The 23269-nt window shown below is 44.8% G+C and overlaps 2 long non-coding RNA genes across 4 annotated transcripts; one reads left to right on the top strand and one right to left on the bottom strand.

The window, feature by feature from the left end:
* Positions 1–9351: 9351 nt before the first annotated feature.
* LOC120888972 (uncharacterized) lies at positions 9352–10529 on the bottom strand. The gene is made up of 2 exons (XR_005732616.2): positions 10110–10529; positions 9352–9803 (listed from the first exon to the last, which is right to left on the bottom strand). It is a non-coding gene; the product is annotated as an uncharacterized LOC120888972 (long non-coding RNA).
* On the top strand, positions 9623–19055 carry LOC144366328 (uncharacterized). 3 transcript variants are annotated; one of them, XR_013425357.1, is made up of 4 exons: positions 9623–9858; positions 17756–17848; positions 18306–18459; positions 18595–19055. It is a non-coding gene; the product is annotated as an uncharacterized LOC144366328 (long non-coding RNA). The 3 variants fall into 3 exon arrangements; XR_013425356.1 differs by having other exon boundaries at positions 9696–9858; positions 17756–18459; XR_013425355.1 differs by lacking the exon at positions 9623–9858 and having other exon boundaries at positions 15542–18459.
* Positions 19056–23269: the final 4214 nt, after the last annotated feature.

Genomic DNA, 23269 nt, shown 5'->3' with positions numbered 1-23269 from the left:
CTTCATTTTAATTTATACATAATTTTTGCATGTTTTTAACTTATGCTATATTTTAACTCACACTATATTTTCCAGAAATATTGAGAGATATTGAAGAAGGAGTGCACCTTGCTTTGTTCATTTTAAAAAATTTCATCATCAATACCAATTCACCCACCAATATCTGAGCTCCCAGCACAGACACCTGAAGAGTAAGAATTCCTGGCTGGCCAGTCATGCAAAGTCTCTACCTGGGGCAAACCTCTGCCACTCGGGGCATCTCCCCGTGTACTCACATCTTGCATTTATTTGCACAATGTAATACTTCATTACAGATTCTTCTTCTTTAATTCTCCTTTATGTTACAATTCTGTCAACATACATATTTCTTTGACCTATTGGAGATTTTGAAAATCATACACAGATGATATGATATATAAATTTCATTTTAAGATGGCATCAGGAGCACTCCAAGAATTTTTTTTTTAAAAGGCAGGATTGAGTGTGACCAAACTGAAAAACACAGATTCATAACACCACACTTAATGTACTCCCATTCCTGTGCACAGTTGTATCATGGTTTATTTAACAAATCGACCACTAATGGATATTGGGGCCTTCTGGTTTGATTACATATGAGCAATAGCTTGATGAACAAATATATTTGTCAATACATTTCTAGGCACTCACTGAATCATTTCGTAAGAAAGAAACCCTCATGGGACTGAAATTGCTAGGTCAAAGGGCATGCACATTTTCTACTTCAGTGTAGTTTCTCCAAATTATTCTCTAAGAGTAGATGAGACATACCTGTCTAAGACTGATGAGAAAGAAGACGTTGTCAGGCAGCGGACACTACTGTTGCTGATTCCGGGGGTGGAGGCAGTGACCTGGCTCCCACGTAGATCAGCAATCATTGCTCTTTGGGCTGCATTGTCTGTGCTCAGTGGTGGAGGCAGGGCCCTATCTAGAGCAGTGCCACCATGCATGGGCATGTACTTCCTGATCTTGGAACCCTTTGGAATCGGCAAGTAGCCTTTCACAAGTTCTTTTCCAGCATAAACTGAAACGAGTGGGTTTTACTGTTTGCAACAAATATTCCTGACTGACACAGAAACCTAACTCAATTTCAGGTGACTTTGGTTCATCTGAGTGATGTCTTTCACTTGGATCTTATCATGTGTGTTAAATCCAGTCCCCCAAAACTTATGTGGAAGTCTCAACCCCTGATATGTGATTAATATGTATCCCCAAAGTTCACGTATTAGAAATGTAATCCTGAAGGTCATATGTTGATGATATTTGGAGATGGGGCTTCCGGAAGGTGATTAGGATAAGATGAGGTTTCAGATAGGCCCCCAGGATGACTTTAGTGGTTTTATAAGAAGAAGAGAGACCTGAATTAGCATGCTTGCTCTGTTCACATATTATGATGGAGCATGAGGGCCCTCACCAGAGGCCAGCACCATGCTCCTAAACTTCCTTCCTCCAGAACTGTGAGCCAAATAAACACCCATTCTTTATAAATGACCCAGTACTGGGTACTTACTTATACCCTGGTATCTCAGACTGTGACCTTATTGCAGATGTCATTAGGATGAGGTCATACTGGAATAGGTTGGGCTCCTAACCCAAATTACAAATTTGGACACAGGAACACAGGGAGAATGCCAAATGAGGAAGGCATAAATTGGGGTGATGCTTCTAAAATCCAAAGAATGCCTAAGATTTCCAGCAGACCACCAGGACGTTCTTGGAGAAGCACAGAGCAGATTCTCCCTCACCAGTCTGCCAGCACCTTGATTTTGGACTCCCCGCCTGCTGCTTCACCCCAACTTCCAGTCTGTGGTGCTCAGAAATGAACGCAGACTCCTCATCTTTAATTACTGAATTTGTCATAGCCTAACAGCCGGGATTCAGTCACTGCCTAGCAGAACCATTGAACGGTGAAGCCAATGACGAGGCAGTCTCGGGAGTCATCCGGTCCACCCCCGCCTCTGACACACAAGGAATGAAAATCCAAAAATGCCACACGACTCATCCAAAACCAGAAAGCTGGTTGGTGGCAGTGCCAAGTCAAGCCCCTTGCTGTGGGCTCTGCCCAATATCCCTTTGCTGTGTGAGCCGAGGCAGCAAAGCCATGAGGGTGGTTTTGGACAGATAATACCCTTGGAGGCTCAGAATTGCAATGCCATCATCGCCCATCAAAATCACCTGGGAAGTCTTTGAAATACAGAGTGCTGGCCTTTCCCCCAGACCCACTGCAATGCATTTCCGACAGTGGGATTTGGGAATCTGCAAATTTTTAAAGGTCAGCTGGTGTGAGAATCCTTGCATGGCACCCAAATCCATGGCTATGAGAGGGGTGGGCTAGAGCTATGGGGCAGACAGACCTGTTGAGAACTGTCAGCTGTGTGACCTCGGGCACAATACAATGGTCCCTTGGTATCAGTAGGATACTGCCGCAGGTAGCAAAATCTGCAGATGCCCAAGACTCATATAAAGTGGCATGGAACCTACACGCATCTTCTCGTACACTTTAAATCGTCTCTAGAGGACTTGTAGTACCTGATACAATGTGAATTGTGTGTAGTGGTTGGGATTCTGCTATTCAAATCCCTAGATGAATTGATGGCTCCCTCCCTTGTCTGAGCCCCACTCCAGGCCCATCCACAGTCTGATTAGTTGTAGGGTTGGCTGTCCTCTCTCTGTCACTAGGCCTCTCCTGTAGCCCGGGATTGAGTGTTGTGGCAGAGAGGAGGCACTCAGGACACATAAATTGAATGGCATTAAATATGAGTGCTCAGTCTGGTCCAAACGACGCCCCCGCTGAACTTCTCAGTGGGCCTTGGGTCAGGACGCTGGGTGTCTCTGATTCACCGACGATCCTTTTCATTAGGAGGACAAAGGGTGAACAGGCAGAGCATCCAGGGTTGGCACTCACCTCCAAGGTAATTACCAGGGGATGGTGAGAGAATTCCGGGTCATGGGTTTCTGAAATATTCTTTCAAGGCTGCAATAGGCATCTCGTGGGGATCTCCGGGGAACCCACACGGCATATCCCCTCTCTCCTAGAAGATGCAGCTTGTCGATCCCCCACAGGAAAGAGTGGTAGTTAAGGAGTAAAAAAAAAAAAAATCAGTTGTGTGGAGGAGCTGAATTAATCATGGCCGCTGCTGTGTAAGAAGGCCACTTCAGGGAACACTATCTGCGCCTACATTTCTTATCGCAGGTAATTCGGGGTATTAGGTCAGGCAAGACGAAAGACAGAGACCGTGAGAACGAGAGAGAGCAATTGATTAATGGCATTCAGCTGAGTCATTTTTCTCTTGACTTTCTGCTCCTTCTCATCCATTATAACATCCTGACCTAACGGGAAATCTCTGCCTCTCTCTCCTCTTAATGAAATGTAGCCACGCAGGTTTGAGATAGACAGTAGCACTCGTGTGGACAGCTGTGAACAAAAATAGAGGAGCTCTGAAGGGTCAAGGTCACGGGCACAAAAGATGATAGGGGGTGATTAAAGTCCATTAAAAATCTCCGCGCTTCTATTTACCATAACTTTGGATTGCTTTCCCAGTATTACCACCGTGCTAACGAGTTGGTGCTGGGTGACTTGTGATTTTTCTGCTACTGTGTAATAAACTAGCGATCCCTGGAGAGAAAAGCATTTTCCATTTCTTTCTAGATGGCCTCTTCCTCTCGAAACCCAATTTCCAAACGTTCTTCCTCCTGCCTTTCTTTCGGCTCTAGGTTATCTGTCGATGGTCCTTACTCCTCCTGTGTGTGGTGTCTCTGAAATTCATTCTCTCTCTCTCTCTCTCCCCAACGTCTGCACATTGGCCAAGAATCTCATCACTTCGTTCTAAGAGCTCCGCAACCTCCCCTGCCCCAGACCTCTCCCAAACAACCTCCTCCATGGTTTGAATGTGTTCCCCCAAATTTCCTGCGCTGGAAATTTTATCACCAAATTCATGTGTTAATTGTATTTGGAGTTAGGTCACCTTTGGGAGATGACTGGATCATGAGCGCCCTTAACTTTTATGAATGAATGAATCCATTCATGGAGTAATGAATGAATGAGTTACCAAGGGAGTAGCTTTGTTATAAAGAGCAAGTCCTGCCTGGTGTGCCTGCTTATCTTGCCATGTCATGCCTTCATCATATTATGATGTAGGAAGAAGGCTCTCACCAGATGCTGGCAACATGTTTTTACACTTGCCAGTTGCTAGAACCATGAGCTAGTTGAACCTCTATTCTTTATAAATTCTCCTGTCTGTGGGATTCAGTTACAGCAACAGAAAAAGTCCTGACATACTCTCTCTGCCCCCTTCATTTGTCTGTCTATCCTAAGTATCTACCTATCCTCTCTATCATCTATCCATCTCCCTATCATCTATCTATTTATCTGTATCTATCATCACCACCCTATGTCCCCATACACTTTCCCTGAGTCCGGATCATGTTCTAACTCATGTTCCCTCTGCCCTGGAACACTTCCATTCAGCTCTGAAGTCACGCCTATTTTTCCGACTTTTTGCAAGATGCTCCTCCAATCAATCAATAAGTTTGGCAAGTGCTGCATACCTCAGGCCCTCTGGGTGTTTGCAATGCATATTTATTCATAAAGTCCCTTAGAAGTCCTTGGGTCTAATGTATGCTATTCCCTCCCTCCTCACCCACTTCTGAATAACTAAATCTTTTCACTCATCTTTCAGGCTTCTGCTTAAATGTCACTTTCTTGGGGAAGAATTCCTTGGCCCAACCTAAGTGAGACCATGCTATAACTAATTTCCCTAGCACTTTCCACTCCTCCTACAGCCCACCTGTCTGCTTTATAACTCCCCTAACGTCTGTATTTCCCACTGCAATGTTAGTTCCACAAAAAAGGGGACCACAGTTCTCTTTTTCTGTGTCTTATTCCCGGTGCACATCACAGTGCCTGGAATACAGTGGGTTCAGACATATTTATTGACCAACTAATGAAAAAACTGTAACTTTGGAAAACACTGCAACAAACAAATATTTTTGCCTTGAGAACTTTTCTCCCATTTTATAAAACAGACCTTGACTGGCCATGATGCATACTTTGTCCAAAATGCTGTGGTTTCCTTGATAAGCAACAAATCCAACCCATTGAAATCATCAATGACTCTTCTTGTTGCAAATCCAGAAATCCAGTTAAACAGATTAACAACAAAGGGGGCCAAAAGGTCTAGAGCTAAGACTAGCTTCCAGCAAGGGTTTATGCAGCAAGTCACATAATGTCACCAACGGCCTGGCTTCTTCCTGACTCCATTCTCTTTCTCCAGACTGCCTTCCATGCTCCATCCCCAGCTTCCCTCCAGGCCATACTCTGAAGAGGAAAAAGGGTTTTCTCTTCATATCACGCCGAGCGTCTTCTCAGCCTCCCGATGAGAGCTGGAGCTTTACTTTCCAAGAAGTCTTGCGTGTGACCTCCAGCCTCCTCGGCAATCATTATGGTTTAATCTAATCAGGGCTCTCTCTGGGGCTGGGGCATCACCACAGACCCAAAGGGCTGAGAATAGGAGGGAGGAGATTTTTGTCCGAGGAAATGTAAGGTATTTTTTGGAATATGAAGTGAATGCAGGGTGGCTAGCAATCCTTCAAGTTCAGACTTCTCCAAGAAGACTTCCATGAAAACTCAAGTGTTGTGAAGTCCTCTTTCCATGATCTTCCTTATAGGTGTCACTTGTCATCTGTAGCACAATGCCAGTCCTTCCATGTGCAGTACACCATTGTCTTTTGAGAGAATCAGCTACGAAAACCTGCTCTCTACTGCAAGGGTAGCTTATTTCTTCATGACAAATTATCCCAAAGCTGAGTGGTTTAAAAGAACCAACTTACTATGCTCATGGAATCTGTGGGTCAAGAGTTCAGAACAGGTGAGGATAGCTTGCATCTCACATAGCTGACAGTTGATATCAACTATCAAGTAAAACCTCAGCAGGAACTGTCTATGGGACCTCTTCATGTGGCCTGGGCTTCCTCACAGCATGGCGGCCTTGGGTTTCCTAAATAGTTAATGACTTCAAAGATAAGTATCCCTAGAAAACCAGAGGGAGTCTTTCTTATCTTTTGTATCAGTCCATTTTCTGTTGCTACAATGAAATACTTGAAGTCAGATACTTATAAGGAAAAGAGGTTTGTTTAGCTCACAGGCTTAGAGGCTGAAAGTCCAAGACCCAGAGGTATCGTCATCCATTTGGCCTCTGCTGAGGGCCCCTTTGGTCCCATGACAGGAGAATGGGAAGGAAAACGTCTACAGGCAGAAGGGGCCAAGCATGTAGAGTGAGCTTGGTTAATTACAACCTGCTCTTATGAGAACTCACTCACTTCACAAGCCCAGCATTAACCCCTTCTTTGTGCAGCACCCCCAATAACCTAACTGCCTCTCATTAGGCCTCACCTCTTAAAGGTCCCATCACTTCTTAATGTGACCACAATGAAAACCAAGACTCCAGCACATAGATCCTTGGGGGACACACGCAAAACACGACACCTTTTACAACCTAACCTCAAAAGTCACACAGTGTCCCTGGCAGAGTAGCTACTTACTTTCTGTCCCATATAAAGTCCATTTCTCTTTGGGAGGAATATCTATCTATTTATCTATACCTATCATCATCACAAGTTCCGTTGTGAGATGAGTTTGGATTAGGAGGTATCATTGCTCTGTCTTTTGGAAATAGAACATGCCCCACCTCACTGCATATGTTAAATATCTTAAGGGCAAAGACTGCTTTAGAAATAGTACTTGGATCAGTCGTTTAATTAAAAAACAAAAAATGTGTCCATTATATATTACTGTCAATATCAAGGCTTCTCTGTCTGAAATGCTTAAAAATTCCATTAGAATTTGTGCAAGATAAAAGGTTGTACACAAGATCAAAATAGGGAGGGAGGTGCTAGGGATGAATTAAGAACTTAAGAACTTGAAATCATCACTTGACATATTTTGTTTTGGGAAGAAAAAGCCTCTAGGAACTATCTAAGCAGTTTTCCAACTTCTCCACCATCTAGGGCCCCCTCATATGGATTCTTTTTTTTGTAGTTTCTCAAAAGTTGCTACAAACTCACTCACCTCAGGATCTTTGCACATGCTGCTCCCCCTGTCTATACTTATAATCCTATTCACGTCTAACCTTCTGGAGGAGAGTTTCCTTGACAAATTTCTCTTTGCTAACACCATTAAATATCCCATCTTTGGAGGCACTGCATGGATACTATTTTTTATCTCCTCCGCTGAGCTATAATCTCCACAAAGGCAGAGACAAAGATCTTTCTTTACAATCGTTGTAATAATGGCACACAGAAGTCCTCAAAGAACAGGTAGCAGATTCCATCACTGCCCTACCCAAATCCCTTTGTCCTTATCTCTTTGGTCCAGTGTGGACCAACTTCCCAAGGCCAGCACCTGCATTCCTCTGCCTCAGCTTTCCCTGACCACCAAAGTCTTTTTTAACTACTCCAGGAGCAGAGCAAAAGTTCCAGAAAATCCATGTTCCCCTGGAAGCAGTCTTCAACCAATGATTGAAGGGGATTGGTCTCTCACCCCTTGGGTAGGATAACTTTAGGGCATGTATTCAGAGAGAGGTTCCAAAGCATGACTAAGCTCCCTCAGTGGCAGCTGACTCAACAATGCACCCTTTCTCAGCGGCCTTCCTTTCTCTGTCTTCCTTCCTCACTTTCAGAGTGCCAATCAACTCCTTGTTCCCGAATTCTTGACTCAGGAGTTTCTTCCCTGGGAAGCAACACTGGAACACAAAATGCTGGCTGAATGAATGAGTGAGTCTCCTTGTCCCTGCACCCACTTAATCTACCACAGCTGGTGCATGAAAACTGATTGCCAGCAGCTACACACATTCCGAGCCAGGGAGAGCACATACACAGCAGGAAATATTCAAACCCTCATTTCCACCTCTACTGACATTTGTAATCGAGACACATGCAAAGGAACGTTATTTTACTTTAAAAGTGGCGCTGAATGAGATGATTAAATCAGTAAATAGCATTGCACCTGTGAATGGAATTAGCTCTAGTAATAGACAAAGACGGGTGAGATTCATTGCCAGACAAAGAATACTACTTGCTTTTCATCTGCTTGGCACTTGACTGGTATTAAACAGCCCTTCCATCCTGCTGCAGAAATGGAGACTAAGAGCCACTCCAGGTGGGTCCCCAACAATGGATTGGATGCAAACGTTGGAGAAGGAGAGGAAATTCGGCACGCCTTTCCTCTCTTTCCTCTGCAAACTGTGGTTATAATTTGGACAGGGTGCAGTGGGTTACTTATAGCTCTGGGGTCTGTGAGGATGCTCCTCTTTCATGGCCTGCCACTTCCCTCTTCAACTTTCCATCTTCTTCTTTTCCTTTCCAGTTAATTAATAGGTGTTGGCTGAGCGCTGGAATAATGTTGCACTGGTTCTATGGGAGATGAACACTAGAGAAGCTTGACATCATGTGGCTTCATCCTGCAAGGAGCTCTCTAAGCTCAGAAAATCAATGTTCCAAGATTTGGAGTTCTCCTTGAGCTACAACCCAGCTCTATCTCTATGGGTGGAGGCAAAAGAGGAGCCGTAAGCCCAGGGGAAAAAAAAAATGGGTTTTGCACTTCTCTCCCATCCAGAAAACGATCTTAAAATTTACTTGAATAATCCTTGACAGGGTAAAGAAATCGTAAGAAACCTAAGAACTCAAAGTATTGAAGAAGAGAGAGCAGTTTTTTCCCACAAAGTGTGACCCTGCACATACTTGAGCTGGGCTTGCATTTCTGACTATTTGATTCGGTCCCCTCCTCTCCACGGCTGATTGACAGGTCTGGGTTTCAAATGCTCTCCTCTCGAATTCAATCATCCTCCCATTTCACCAATCCAAATCTTACTTTGGGACCCTTCTATTTCCACCCAGTGGCTGCAAGTGGCCTCCAGGGGAGGTAATGACAGCTTGCAGAGGCCCAAGGGAGGCAAACAGAGCCCCTGCTCTAACCTGGCACCGACTCATGGCAGCATCGTGAATCCAGTGATGTCACGGCTTTCGATTTTTTCCAAGAGCTGCCAGAAGGGAGCTGACTTTCAAAACTTTATAAAAACTTAAGAAAAACAAACCCTTAGAATTTAAAGAAAAAATAACAAGCAAACTCATGGTCAGCAGTTTGTAAGCTTCAGTCTACAGGCAAAGTTTAAGCCTTTAGTTGGGTACGCAAAGCCCTTTATGATCTTGTCAAGTTTCTGACCCTGGCATCCTGAACTGCTTGTCAACTCTTTTGTCCCCCAACCCCTAGCCCCCCCCCCCACACACATCCTTGGTAGCCCAAGTTAATAAGTACAAATGACAGGGGAGGAACAGATGTATGCAGAGCAAATGTGTCATTTTTACTTAGAAAGCTTATTTAGGGTGGCCTTGAAGGGTGCCGAAGATGATGAGGGTCACCAAAGCCCCTTCCACCCCTCTAACAAGAATGTCCTAGTCGCTGGTCCACCTGACAACGTTGCACTCACTCTTCAAAACTCGCTTGGGGCGTCATCTTCTCTTCCTTCAAGGCTTTCTTCTCTCCCCAGGAAGAATCACCCTCCACCCTGGGGCCTTGCAAGCGCTGTCACAATTCCACCTGTCATTCAGGAGTCTCTACGGCCCTCCCAAGTCTGAGTCTCAGGGACTGTGAACTCTCTTGGGTTTGAGGGCTGCTGCGTCTTGCGGTACTTGGGTCCTCCATCTGGCTCGCAGAGACCGCCCTCTACTTCTGTATTCCGACATCGACACTCGTCCATCCCACTTCTGCAAACACACCACACATCCCGTAGCTTCTCGTGGAAATGAAACCAAAAGGAGAACTGAGAATTCAGCCCTGCCAGGCTCGTGAGTCACCACCTCCTTCCAGAGCGCACCTCGCCCGCCACCTGCCTAACCCACTTATGTAACCCAGTTTGGCATTTCCGATCCCTCCCTCCTCCGCCTGCGAGGCTGGGCAATGGGCCCACCTGCTGTGGGGTCAGGGGACTGCCGCGGGGGGGGGGGGAGCAGGTGGACAGCGGGGCTCGATCGCGGCAGAGCTGCGCCCGGCCAGATTGGAAAGCAGAACCCCTTGGTGGGAACGCCTGAGCGCGCACCTGGGCTGCAATAAGATCAGCAGGAAGGAGAATCAGCGCGCTCCCAGGTGCGGGCGAGTGCGCGCTACTGCCGCGTGGGCAGGGGCTGTGGGGTGCCTTACAGGGATGAGCTCAGCTCCCTAATAACCGCTGGGGGTTTCTGGAGAGGAGGAGTCACGGGAAAGGCCTTGACGGTGTGGATGAAGCAAGCTTCTATTTTTGGTGCAAGCCCAGGGGATTAAACAAGGAAACGCCTTGACCTTGGGGGCTGGGAAGCAGCACGCATTCTTTTGCTCCTGTGCTTAGTCCCAGCCAGGCCAGCCCCACGAACAGAGAGAAGGTCCGTCATCCCCAAGTGCCTGGCCAGGTGAGGAAGGAATTCTGATTCCAAGATTCATCCACATCCTGCCCTCAAAGGAAGCCATGTAAATCCACAGGAAGAAGGGGGTGGCCCCCCTCTTTCCTGGAATCACAGGCTCAAGCAGATTTGCACTGGGGTAGTAAAAAGTAGTTGGAAAGATAAATGCACCTTTCTGGCAGAAAATAGACCTTGTCCCCTTTGATATTTTGGAACCCTGAGGGAAATATCTTTTTCTGTGCTTTATTACTATATTTACATTATTTCAGTTAATCTCAAGACCACCTTTTGGGGTAGGTACCATTTTTCACCATGGAAAACTCACATTTGCTCCTAGAACAGGTCCTCGCTGCTGGGGGTGAGGTGACCACCGCCCTCCTTTACTCCAGGTGGGCTTGCATTCATCCATCTGTGTGGTGACCTCGGAGGAAGGGCCAGGTGGGTCAGGTGGGAGGGTGAAGAGCTGGCAGAAGGTAGGGATGAGGTGGTATCTTCCACCTCTAAGGGCTTCAATCTGGTTGGAGTGCACTTGGCAATAGGAGGGCCTGGGGCTTATGGAATTTTGTAGGAATGACTCAGGGATTCCAGATCTGGGCAGAGTTGCTGGCTGCATTTAGAGAGGAGGACACCACTCTCCTTTGCTGCATACAAACAGCACTGCTCTGGTGCTTCTAGGATGGGAGCCTCGGATGAGTGTTGAAATAGCACCCTTGCCTGCATTTAGCAATGCAGTGACAAAGACTGCAGACATGAGGTGCCAGGAGGGGACCAGGTGGGGAACAGGTGCAAAACGGTGAGGGTGGGGGTGTGACATGTCGGTGCAGGTGCCTGCCACTGCAGACTGACTCAGGGCACATGAGACACCCCCTTGGGAGACACAGAAACAAGCAGGGACACTGGGAAGGTGCATTCTGTCAGCCAGACTGGGAAGGGAGGTGTTCAGGCAACTCTATAATTTGTCATTAAAAGTAAATGTGACTTATATTACAAACACAGGCCCCTGAGGTCACCTGGGCACCTGAATCGTGCCATTATTTAAGATCAGGAAACAGATTCAACTCAGGACTTTAAAGTTGCACACTGCTGCTGTGATGTGGTTTGTTCCCCAAGGATTATGTGCTGGAAGCTTGGTCCCCAGTGTGGCAGTGTGAGAGGTGGTAGCCTAGGGAGACCCTTAGGTCACTGGGGGCACTACCCCTGAAAGAGATTAATGTAGTTCTCACAGGACCCAGCAATTAGTTTTTGCAAAAGCAACGTTTTGAAATTTTTTATTGGTACATCATAATTATATACAGTAGTGGGATTCATTATGCCATATTCATAACATGCACATAACACCATATGATCAATCTCATTCCCCCGAACCTTCCCTTTCTCTCCTTCCTCCCTCCTCAAGTCCATTTGCTCTCCTCTACTGATCTTTCTTCTTCTTCTATTATTATTATTATTATTATTATTATTATTATTATTTAAAGCATTATAATTACATACATAAGAGGGATTCATTGTGGCATATTCATACATGGACCACATAATTTGGTAGATTTCATTCCATAGGACTTTGCAATGCCCTCCCCTCTTTACTTTCTCTCTGTCCCTTTTCCTCTACTCCATTGGTCAAAAGCAAATTATTTTAAAAAGAGCAAGACTGACCCTAAAATTCTCTAGCTTCCTGCCTTATCATGTGATCTCTCCCTTGTTTTCCTGGTAGCACCGTCACCTTGTTGTTTTTCAGCCAAGTGGAATCTCACCAGAGCTGGTGCCGTGCCATTTGAACTTTCAGCCTCCAAAACTGTGAGGTCAATAAACCTGTTTTCTTTATAAAGTACCAATCCTTGAGTATTTTGTTATAACAACAGAAAATGATCTAAAACACACTACTAGGCAGAAGCACAGTTAGGCTTTGAAAAAGACTCTTCCTAATCCCCCAGGAGAGCATTGCAGTCTATGACTCCAGAATTGTCCATTCCTGTTACAGGTCCACCAGCCTTTCTATGTACAAAATATAATTGTATTTGCATGTTTGTTTTTTGCCTTGGCTTTTCCACCTTATAATGAAATTTATATAGAATCTACTGCTAGCAACTTTACTAAAACAATTAATAGGGCCAGTCAGGAAATACATATATATATGAATATAAAGATAATTCATTTATAAGGCAAAGTATTCCATTTTAAAAAGATGCTGGAGGAAATAGGCGTGTCGATGTTGCAGAGAAACCTAAGAATTATTGCTTATGTGAATTGAGTAACTGTTGAGGTTTGTGGTTTGTTTGTCTTTCAAGAATAACACTCTGGAAGACTTAATAATGTTAAGATAGCAATACTTCCTGAATTGATCTACAAATTCAGTGCAATCCCTCTCCATATCCCAGCTTCCTTTTTTTTTTTTTTTTTGGCATCAATTTACAAACTGACTCTAAAAATTCATACAGAAATGCAAGGGGCCCAGAATAGCTGAAACAATTTTTAAAACAAAACAAAGCTGGAAGACACAGACCTCCCAATTTCAAAACTTATGCCCAGTTTGAAAAAAGACTCTTCCTAATCCCCCAGGAGAGCATTGGGACACCGGCATAAGGAGACACATACACTGAAAGCACAGAAGTACAACCGTATATTTATAGTTCATTGATTTTTTTTGAACCAACATGTCAAGACAATTCAAAGGGGAAGAATAGTCTTTTCAATAAATGGTGTTGGGATACCTGGAGATCCTCATGTCAATCAATGAAGTTGGACCCGTACTTCACATCATCTACAAAATTAACTCAAAATGAATCAGAGACTCCAGTGTACATGCTAAAATTATGAAATCCTTAGAAGAAAACAGGAATAAATCTTTATGGCCTTGCATTAGGCATCAGTTTCCTAGATCTGACACCAAAAGCATGAGGCATGAAAGAAAAATAGATAAAGCCAACCTCATCAAAATTAAAAACTTTTATGGTGCACAAGGTAATAACAAGAAGGTGAGAACAACTCATAGAATGGGAGAAACTATTTTCAAACCATCTATGTGATAAAGGTCTAGTGTTCAGACTAGATAAATCTTATAACTCAACCATAAAAAGACATAAAAATTTTAAGTGAACAAAGGATTTGAGTAGAAATGATTTGCAAAGCTATACCAAAGAAGAGATGCAAATTGAAGTATTTAATGGAAAAAGATATTCATGCATCATCAGGAAGATCCAAATCAAAACCACAGTGAGATGCCACTTCACACTTTCTAGGATGACTGTTATCAATATGATGGACAAATGAAAGTTGGGGGGGGGTGGAGACATTGGAACCCTCATACACTGCTGGTGGAAATGTAAAATTATGTTTCTCTTTGGAAAATATGTGGCCATTCTTCAGTGAGTTAAACATGGAGTTAAATAGTAATTCTAGGTACATACCCAAAATAATTAAAAATCGATAACCCTGCAATAACTTGTACACAAATGTTCATGTCAATATTCACAATAGCCAAAGAGTGAAAATAACTCAAATGTTATTAATAGGACTTTAATGATGAATGGATAAGCAAAGTGTAGTATATCCATATGATGGAATATTATTCAGACATAAAAAGAACGATGTATGTATACATTTGATAATATGGATAAAGATTATGCTAAATGAAATAAGATAAACCCCAAAGGCCAAGTATTACAGATTCCAGTTGCCTGAAGTCTAGACAGACAATCCATAGAAACAGAAAGTAGGTCAGTGTTCACCAGGGGCCGGAGGGAGGCGAGTGTGGGGAGTTGACACTAACAAATAGGGGGCTCTTTTCAGGGGTGATGAAAATATTCTCGAATTAGTGGTAATAATTGAACAACTTTGTGTTTATATTAAAATTCACCTGAACTACATAATCTAAAATAGCGACCTTCATGATGTTACTTATATATCAATAATTTGTTTTAGAGGTCAAAAGAGAAAAAAAATAAAACCTCAAGAAGTGTATTTTCTGGTCCATCAGCACAGCCAACAGTTCAGGAGACATAATCCCCAGACACTCAAGAAAATTGGAAGATATGCCTCCTGCAGAGGAGTAGGGGGGCCCTCCATTGTACCTTGCATTAATCAAAGTTCTCTGGAGAGACAGAATCGATAGGATATATAGATACAGATAGGAAGATAGGTGATAGATAGATAGATAGATGGAATTTATTATGGAAATTTGGCTCACGTGATCATGGAGGCTGAGAAATCTCATAATAAGCTGTCCACAGGCTGGAGAACCAAAGAAGTTCCTAGCATGGCCCAGTCCATGTTCAAAGTCTAAAACCTGGGTGCAAAGACCAGAGAGCTGGAGCTCTGATGTCCAAGAGCAGCAGAAGGTTGTAACAGCTGAGACAGGAGTTGTGGGGCGGAGAAACTTGCCTTACCTTGGCTTTTTTGTTCTGTCTGGTCCTCTACGGATGGGAGATGCTCACCACACTATGTGACTTTTAGTCCCACTGATTCAAATGCCAATCTCTCCCAGAAACACCCTACAGACACACCTGGAAAGTCTTACCAGCTATCCCTTCAACTAAAGTTAGTCATCACATCCCTCATGATAGGACAGCTGTGCACCTCTACCCAGAGCTGGTGTGAAGAAGGACTTCCCTTCAGTCTCCAAGAAACTCAGCCATCCATAGCCCACAGTTGACCTCCCGTGTTGTTGCAGTCCACATGCCACACTGTGCCTAAGAAATGCAAGGGGCCTTGATGCACGACCCAGGTCCAAAACCTGCATGACCTTGGAGAATCCTGACTGGAAAGGAAGCGATCCCGTTGACAAACAGGTTCATGGCAGCTCTTCTTTGACGCTGAAAAACTGGAAACAACCCTGTGAAAATCACGGAGCATCCTTCCAATGGGATAGAGTGGAGCTCCTGAAAGTAATGGCTACAAAGAGCTTTCGGGCCATAAACTTAGATTAAGGAAAGCAAAACATCTGATACCAGATACCAAATCTTATTTGCACTGTGTTCTCAACTCTGAAGATATATGTCTATGTGTACACACACACATAGACATGTATATTCATATATATGTGGAGATAGATATGAAATATGGGGAAAATGCCAATATTAGTACTGAAAATTTAAGGGGGTAGACATCTTTGTTCAAAATTTTTTCCCAAATATTTCACAATAAATCGGTGTCTTAGTCCATCTTCCGTTGCTATAGCTGAATATCACAAAGTGGGTGATTATAAAGACTGTAGGTTTATTTAGTTCATGGTTCTAGAGGCTTGGACTTCCACAGCTTGGAACTGGAGTACGGCGAGGGTCTTCTTCTGGTGCCACTGGTGGAGGGAATCACATGTCAGAACAGGCATATTGGAGAGAGCTGGCTTTCCTAACAAAGCCCCTTCCACACCAACCCATCAGCCCATTAGTTCATTAATCCATGAATGGATTGAGGGCAGAGTGCCCATGACCCGATCACCTGCCAAAAGTCCCACCTCTCAGCAACGCTGCACGGGGAATCAAATTCCAACATGATGTTTGAAGGCAACAAACCATATTCTTAAAACAGCAGTATGTAATCCTTGGGCTGTCAGAAGAACAGTAATCCCTTGGGGGAAAGATTCAGGTGGCAAAACAGAAGGCATGTAGCACCACCCCAGATGTGCTGTGGTGTTGAGCTAAAGGACCTTGATGGCCTGGTGGCCGGCTCCGCAGCTTCTGTTGGGGAGAAGCGGAAGTGGGAGGGACGAGTCAGTGTGAGCAGGAGGTACGTCCTCGGTGGAGCTGTGGGAGGGCCAGCAGGCTGATGAACCAGACTGAGGACGAGGACTTGCAGGGCTTCTAAAGCCATTTCCTACACGTCGTCGTCTCTTTTGATCCTTATGAAACAGCTGAGATAATGATCGCTGTTATCCCTCCTGCTGTAGACAAGGAAAATGAATCTGTATTGGCGATACCAACTACTGCTGCCTTAACAGATAAGCCTGGAATCATCATTGGCTCAACACAGCAAACACTTATTCCCTATTCCCAGAATCATCACATCCACGGGCCACTTTCACCATGGCCACCTTACACGGGGCATTTCAGTGCAGGGGGGCCCCTTTCCTCTGTGGCACTGCCCTCCTGGAGGCCCTAGGAGCCTTATCCTCCCTCCAGCAGGTACCAGAGAGAGAAAGGGCAGTTGTTCATGGCCAGGCCTGGCTGTGGCAGATGGCCTTCTGTGGATTTCCCATTGGCCAGAACCAGTCCTGTGGCCATGCTTGGTTTCTCCCGTGTACCTAGGAGAAAGGAAATGAATGGGGGAAGGACAGAGGTCTCCACCACAGAGTCCCAAGAGGGCAAGGCCTTGATTGAAGGTCGCACAGCTCAGAGGAGATGGAAGAGAGACTCTGCCAGGTCCTCAGAGACCCTCCCCCGTGTCATGTTCTTTAGTCTCCTTCCACAAATCGCACCGATGTTATCATCATCATTAAAAGGGACAAGAAAGTCTGATGAAAGTATTCACTTTAAGTATTCATTTTTAAGTGCATCAGAAAATTTGTGTACAGTATTTTTTTCCCCAGGTTTTGTCCCCTTGATTAATTTCTGCAAGTCCCCATTACATGTGGGTAACAGTTGTGACACGGCTCCTTGCTGTACTCCTGATTCACGTCCTGGTCCACAGTTTGTTTATGCAGGAGCCACACTTCACCCTCTCCTTCTCTGCTTCTCGGATCCTCTCTCAGACAGAGGGATCTGCTGCCCCCTGGTGGAGGCTGGGGCTTCCTTCTGCCTCGTTTTCTGAATAGTAAGGAATGTCTTTAAAAAAAAAAAATGCCTGACTAATCAGCATCGTTAAACCAAAGGTTTATCATTCAAACATGACATCCTTAAAGAAGTAAGGATACCTGGATATATTTACTTTAAAACACTTATTAACAAGAAATGAGCAGGGATTTAATTAATATCATCCTGACACTTCAAACACTATGGAGATGGGCGTTCCTATCTGTTATGGTTTAGATATGAGGTGCCCCCAAAAGACTCATAGTGAGACACCACAAGAAGGTTCAGAGGTGACATGATTATATTATGAGAACTGAGACCTGATGGGTGGATTAATCCACTGCTGTGGAGTAGCAAGCAGTCAGGGTGTGGCTGGAGGAAGTAGCTCACTGGAGCTGGGACTTTGGGGTCTGTATTTGTCCCTGGTGAGTGGAGCTCTCTCTCCCTCTCTGCTTCCTGGATGACACATCCTGAGGTCTTCCCTCCACCACACCCTTCCACCGTGTTTTTCTGCTTCCCTGTGGAGTTGCCTGATTGTAGACTGAACTCATGAAACCGAGAGCCAAAATAACCTTGTTTTCCTTTAGATTGTTCTTCTCAGGTCTCTGGGTCACAGTGACAAAAAACTGACGACTAAAACACCCTCCGTGCTACACAGACAGAAGCTGGTGCACTCGATAGTAAGTGAGCAGATCGGGCTTCACCTTCTTAGAAACCTCTCGCCACTGTCTTAACCTCTTGGAACCCATTTCTTGTTTGTCAAATAAGGAAGGAATAAATATTAGCAAAAAACAGTGTAATAAAGCCTACTTCTTACATATTGGGGAGAATGCATGGGATGATAATAGCTTCTGAAACATGATTGCAGTGACTGTTTATTTCACAGATAAAGGAATGTAGGCTCAGACAAGCAATTCTCTCAAAGACAGATGGCCAACAGGTGGTAAGACCAAGATTGAGTCTGCCCTCTTTTTACCTCCTGTTGCTAGGGACATGCTATCTTTGTCCATTTTCTGTTGCTATATTGACATAACTGAGGCCAGTTCCTTTAATGCAGTTCCTGCATTAACCCCTGCCAAGTGGGGAGACCCCATGTTCCAATCCTCTTCCACCAGCCCCACCTCTTAAATGTCCCAGATTCTCTCAACATGACCACACTGGGGACCAAGATCCAGCACAGGAAGCTTTGACGGAAAAACCACATCCAAACCATGGTCCATCCCTCCTCTGTTTTAAGAGATATGAAGTCAGACACAAGGACTCCTAAGTGTCACCAGCTCATCGTTCCCAGGTAAGGATCCTCTCCATTTAATTCATAAAGTGTCACCACCACTGTCTGCTCAGACTTGACTGCTTTCCTACATTGCTCCCCATTCCAACTTGAACTGAAAGCCTTGTTCATTTATCTTCCATCTTTATCATCCAGGATGAATGCTATTTGGTAACACCACAGTTTCTTGGGCCACCTCTGAAAAAACATGCCAAGAATCTTCCCAGTCTACACTCACCTCGACGCACTGGGCCAACGCCAGGGCTGGACAGCAGCAGCCTCCAAGGAAAATGGGAGCCCAGTCCCACCACGTTCTGAGATGTCCGGCACTTCATCCTGAGTCTCAGTTTCCTCCACGGTGAAATGGAGACTCCGACCACACAGCTGGTCACTTCCCCAAGAGGGGAGGAGGCCACAGAGTCGGACCCGCAGAGGCCTGTGGCCAATTGTGAAGTAAGTCCCGTGTGATGGTCATAACCAACCAAACCTCGACCCATTGCCAGACAGCTCTTCAAATAGGAGACAGATTTCTCCCCTTGGCCATAATCATGACTAATATATTCCAGGGCGTTTTTGCATTTTCCTCCCCTTAAAATAAATCCAAACCCAAACAAGCAGTCAGAAATAGTCCATTCTATGAATTTTATAGAGTAGCTCCTTACTACGGTTTGGATAAGTGTCCCCAGAGGCCCGTGTGTTAAAGGTTTGGTCCCATAGTGCTTTGGGGGGGGTACTGGTCAAGGGATGTGACCTTAAAGAGGATATTAAGACCCCAGACCCTCCTCTTCCTGGTACTGCTTCCTGGTCACCATGAGGTCAACAAGCCTCCTCCTGCCTGATGTTCTATGCAGCCACAGGCCCAAAGCCACAGAGCCAAATAACCTTGACTGGAAACCCTGAAATCATGAGCTGGAACACATCTTTCCTCCTGAAAAGTTGATTTGGCTCAGCTATTTTGTCCCCGTGATGAGAAGACAACTGAGACCCTTGAAAAGCAAGATCAGGGCTGAATGCTCTGAAGGAGGCAAAGATGGCCGCCATTTGGTTCCCACCCTCAGCAGGATCACGGTTTTGTGGAACCAGTCAGACACTCACATGAAGTGTTTTATATCAGGAGAAAGGGAGGAAGGAAGGTGTTGAAAAGTTTAAAGAGGTGGAGAAGATTGCTTTCCGTTTAGTGAAATCTGCCAAAGCTCTTCAGAGGAGACAGTATTTGAGTTGGGACCGGGACGTTGGTTAATACTTGGGCAAGTAACTTGAGCAGAAGCTTGAAGGCAGGAAAATGCACTCTGTGCAAAAGAGAGGAAGGAGCACTTGGATTCAAGCAAAGGGATCATAAAGAAGAGGCTGGGAGGCAGGTTCATAGAAGTGGAAACTTGAAAGTCAAGCTGACGGCTTGTGTTTTTGAATGGGAAACCAAAAAACGGATCTGGCAGGAAGTGACAGAATGTCCTGGAGTAGATGGAGGTCCAAGGCAGGCAGAACATCACCGAGGCCATCACCGTGGCCCAAGTGTAGAGATAGTCTGAATGTGGACAAGAAATAGGGAGATATCAGGATAAACAGTAGAAAGGGCCTGGGATTCAAAGCTGGTAAGCAAGTCAGTTTGTTTCCACATCTCAACAACTCTGTGGGAGTCATCCACTTAATGAATGGAGGTCAGGCATGTGCTAGGGGCTGAGGACACAGAGTGACAGGGACTCACAGGGACTCTCGTGGGGCTTAGCTGCCCCTGGGAGGGAGGCCGGCCCTGAGCAAGTAATTCAGTACAGAAACAAGCGAGCAGATAGCAGGAGAATGTGACCGTGTGTCCTGGGAGTGGGACCAAAGGGTAGGGGAGCTACTAAAGGGAGTTTCTTGGAGGAGGTGACATTTTGGCTGAACCTTACGTGGGTAAGCACAGAAAGCCTTCCCTAGAGGATGTTGGAGAAACAGGGATCTTCAGAACTTTGAGTCCAATTAACATTTTAGGGAGTTACATTTTAGGCTTCAGGCACCAAGGTCCCTCTGTGGCCCCCAAACCAGGGACAATCATGATTCACTATCCTGCAGAGTAGGTGAATCACCTATCTCTTGTGATTCGCTTGTCTCCTTGTGTAGTAGAGTCTCCATCTCTAATAGTGCCTTCGTTCTCCCCACATGGCTACGGGCCATGTCTCCCATCTCTTTTCCAAATAGCTGACCTTTGAATGTCCAAATGGATTTTTATTCAGTGTCTCTAAAAGACTAAGCTTGTAGGTAACGGCACCAAACTGAAGCATCTCCAGAAGCTCATATGCACTGAATAAATCAAGACTCGTCCATTGGCATGATATTACAAATGTCTCCAGTCCATTTAATAGACCACTGGGCAGTTTTCAGAAAAAGACAGGTGAATTTTTCCATCCAAAGGGCAAGTCAACCCATCTGGTATGACAAATGCTGTTTTTGGATGGCTTCCTGGCCTGAGATCATTTGCCAAAACCTTTTTCATGAATCAATAGTGAGGATAATCTAAGCGATTCCCAATAGATTCAATCGCGCCTTGGTTCCAGGCGTAAGACATCAATTTGGTTTGGTTATAAAATTTAATATTCGATAATTCACAGAGAATCTAATTCATTCACCATCTGGTTCCAGAAGACCTTTGGAAAAATTCAGAAGCTGGCAAGATTAATATTTCCCATCTCCTTCCTGATCTTCCTCAAGACCTTTCCATTCCCACTAAAAGGTAATAATCTACCTGGAACATTACCCTTTATTTCAAAAATGATAAGTTCATTCCACTTGGTTTACTCTGTAATATGTCTAAGGACTTCTCCTTCTCTTGCTCTGAATAATAATCTCAAACCATATTAAATATTCCCTGTCCCATAGTTGAGAGCTGTAACTGCATATACCCATCAAGTTATGACCTAATTAATCTTCTTAAAACACCACTTTATCCTTTCCTAACCCAGAGGATTTAGCCAAACACCTTCCCTTACACTGTCTCAATTTGTTCTCATACCGACCTGGGAACATACCTGTGAAATAGGAAAAACATGCCCGTTGATCCCCATCTTATAGGTGAGGCTAGTACATCCCTGAAAGGTGACTTGGTCAAGATCTGGGGCCCTACTTCTGCCTTCAGTGTGCATCCTGCTCAAGATATTTAACAGCCCCCACCCCACTGCAAAATACAGTGGTGTCCTTGGCATTCAAACCCTTCTGTCTACCTTCCCACCTGTTTCAAACCAAGCCCATTTTTCTCTGCACCCAGTGTGCCAATCACTGAAATGATGAGTTTTTGCAAAAGAAAAAGAACTTATTCACGAGGCAGCCAATTGTGTGGACATGGGAGAGCCAGCTCCAAACCCACATCCCAAAGGATATAGGGCTTGGGGTATTTATGAGAAAATGATTCAGGGTGGTCTGAGGTGTGGAAAAAGGTGATTTGTAGTGAGAAAAAAATGAAATGCTCTGTGGTCCAGACACGTGTAATCAAACTTCATGGCTCTTCCTAGGACATGTATTCAGAAAATGGTGGCATCAGAGTACCCGGAGGGTGGAGTTTGGGCCACTGGCATCAAAAATCACCCACTGGACACTTGTATAAGACCAAGGGAAGGGTCAGTAGCTTCAACAGTTTTGAGTCACCCCCGAGTTCTTGAAAAAGAACTGAGGCGACTCCCACCACCCTGTCCCATACATCAGAGGTGCTATCAATAGCAAAGCCAGTGGGAGCTGTGTCACCTCTAAAAGTGTCATCAAAGCAAGTAATTAACAGGTTGTGTCCAGGCTTTCTCTGGGTTTCACACCTCCTCTTCTATATGGGCCATTCAGTTGGTGATTCTCCTATTCTCTGAGTCCTTTGTGTTCCTAGGGGTCTTACCTGACCTCCCTGGATCCCCTTAGGAGCTTGTGAGTGGGCTGAAGAGAGACGGTACCCTGCAAGGATGCACGTGGAATTTCATCTGTATGTGTTCATGTGTGTTCGGGGAACAAATCCAGTTTTCATTAGATCCTCAAAGAGATCCTGGACATCCCCCCCCCAAGAAATAAAAGGTTCAAAATCGACTTGGTACATTGTTGGCCTTGCCCTGATTGTCCTTCCCGTTCCTCTTGACCTATCTAATGCTGTACTTCTTCATTTCCCTTCAGAACTTAAAGCCAAGTACTGACATTGGGGCACTGCAAATTTCCCTCTCTGGGATAGTTTACTGGTTCTATTCTTTCCAAATATTAATTCAAAAAGGAAGAAGCCAGAGTATTCTTAGGATGGCCTTTAGAGATGCAAGTAACATGTGATAACTTATCTCAATTGATAGCACAACTATCTCTAAGCCTTAATCACTCCCTTCAGAATCGACTCACATCCTCCCATTAGCAAGTGGTCCTGCGTGATAAAGTGCACGTAGAGCTCAGTAGATATATTTAACCACGCTGATGCAGATAGGTGTCAACTACCAAAGGAAAACTACATTCTCATCTATAAAAATTGTAGAATGATTTCCCAGATTTGGAAAAAAAAAAGAGTCTAAAAAATTCAACCATTCTCCAGATGCCAAAACAGGCTGACCCCACGACTTAAGGGGACCAAGGGCAGATGAGGCGTTGGAAGAACAGATTTTCTTTGGGGCGCATGGTGAGGTTAGCTCAAGAGCAGGGAGATAGATGGGTGGAAGGTGGCGGTGGGGATGCTGGCTGTTGGTCACTAGATTTGACCTTGGCATCTTTCCAGCCTTTCCAGCCTCAATGCATCCTTTGGTGTCTCTCTCTTTGTGTGGCATACACTGCACCCCAACAGGAATCTGCTACCGTTCCTGTGGTTTCACTTTGGGCTCCTCTCCTTCTGCCCTTACTGATAACC

The sequence above is a fragment of the Ictidomys tridecemlineatus genome, chromosome 8 (genome assembly GCF_052094955.1).
Source record: "Ictidomys tridecemlineatus isolate mIctTri1 chromosome 8, mIctTri1.hap1, whole genome shotgun sequence".
In the NCBI taxonomy this organism is placed as follows: Eukaryota; Metazoa; Chordata; class Mammalia; order Rodentia; family Sciuridae; genus Ictidomys; species Ictidomys tridecemlineatus.
This window is presented reverse-complemented; position numbering and strand designations above follow the sequence as displayed.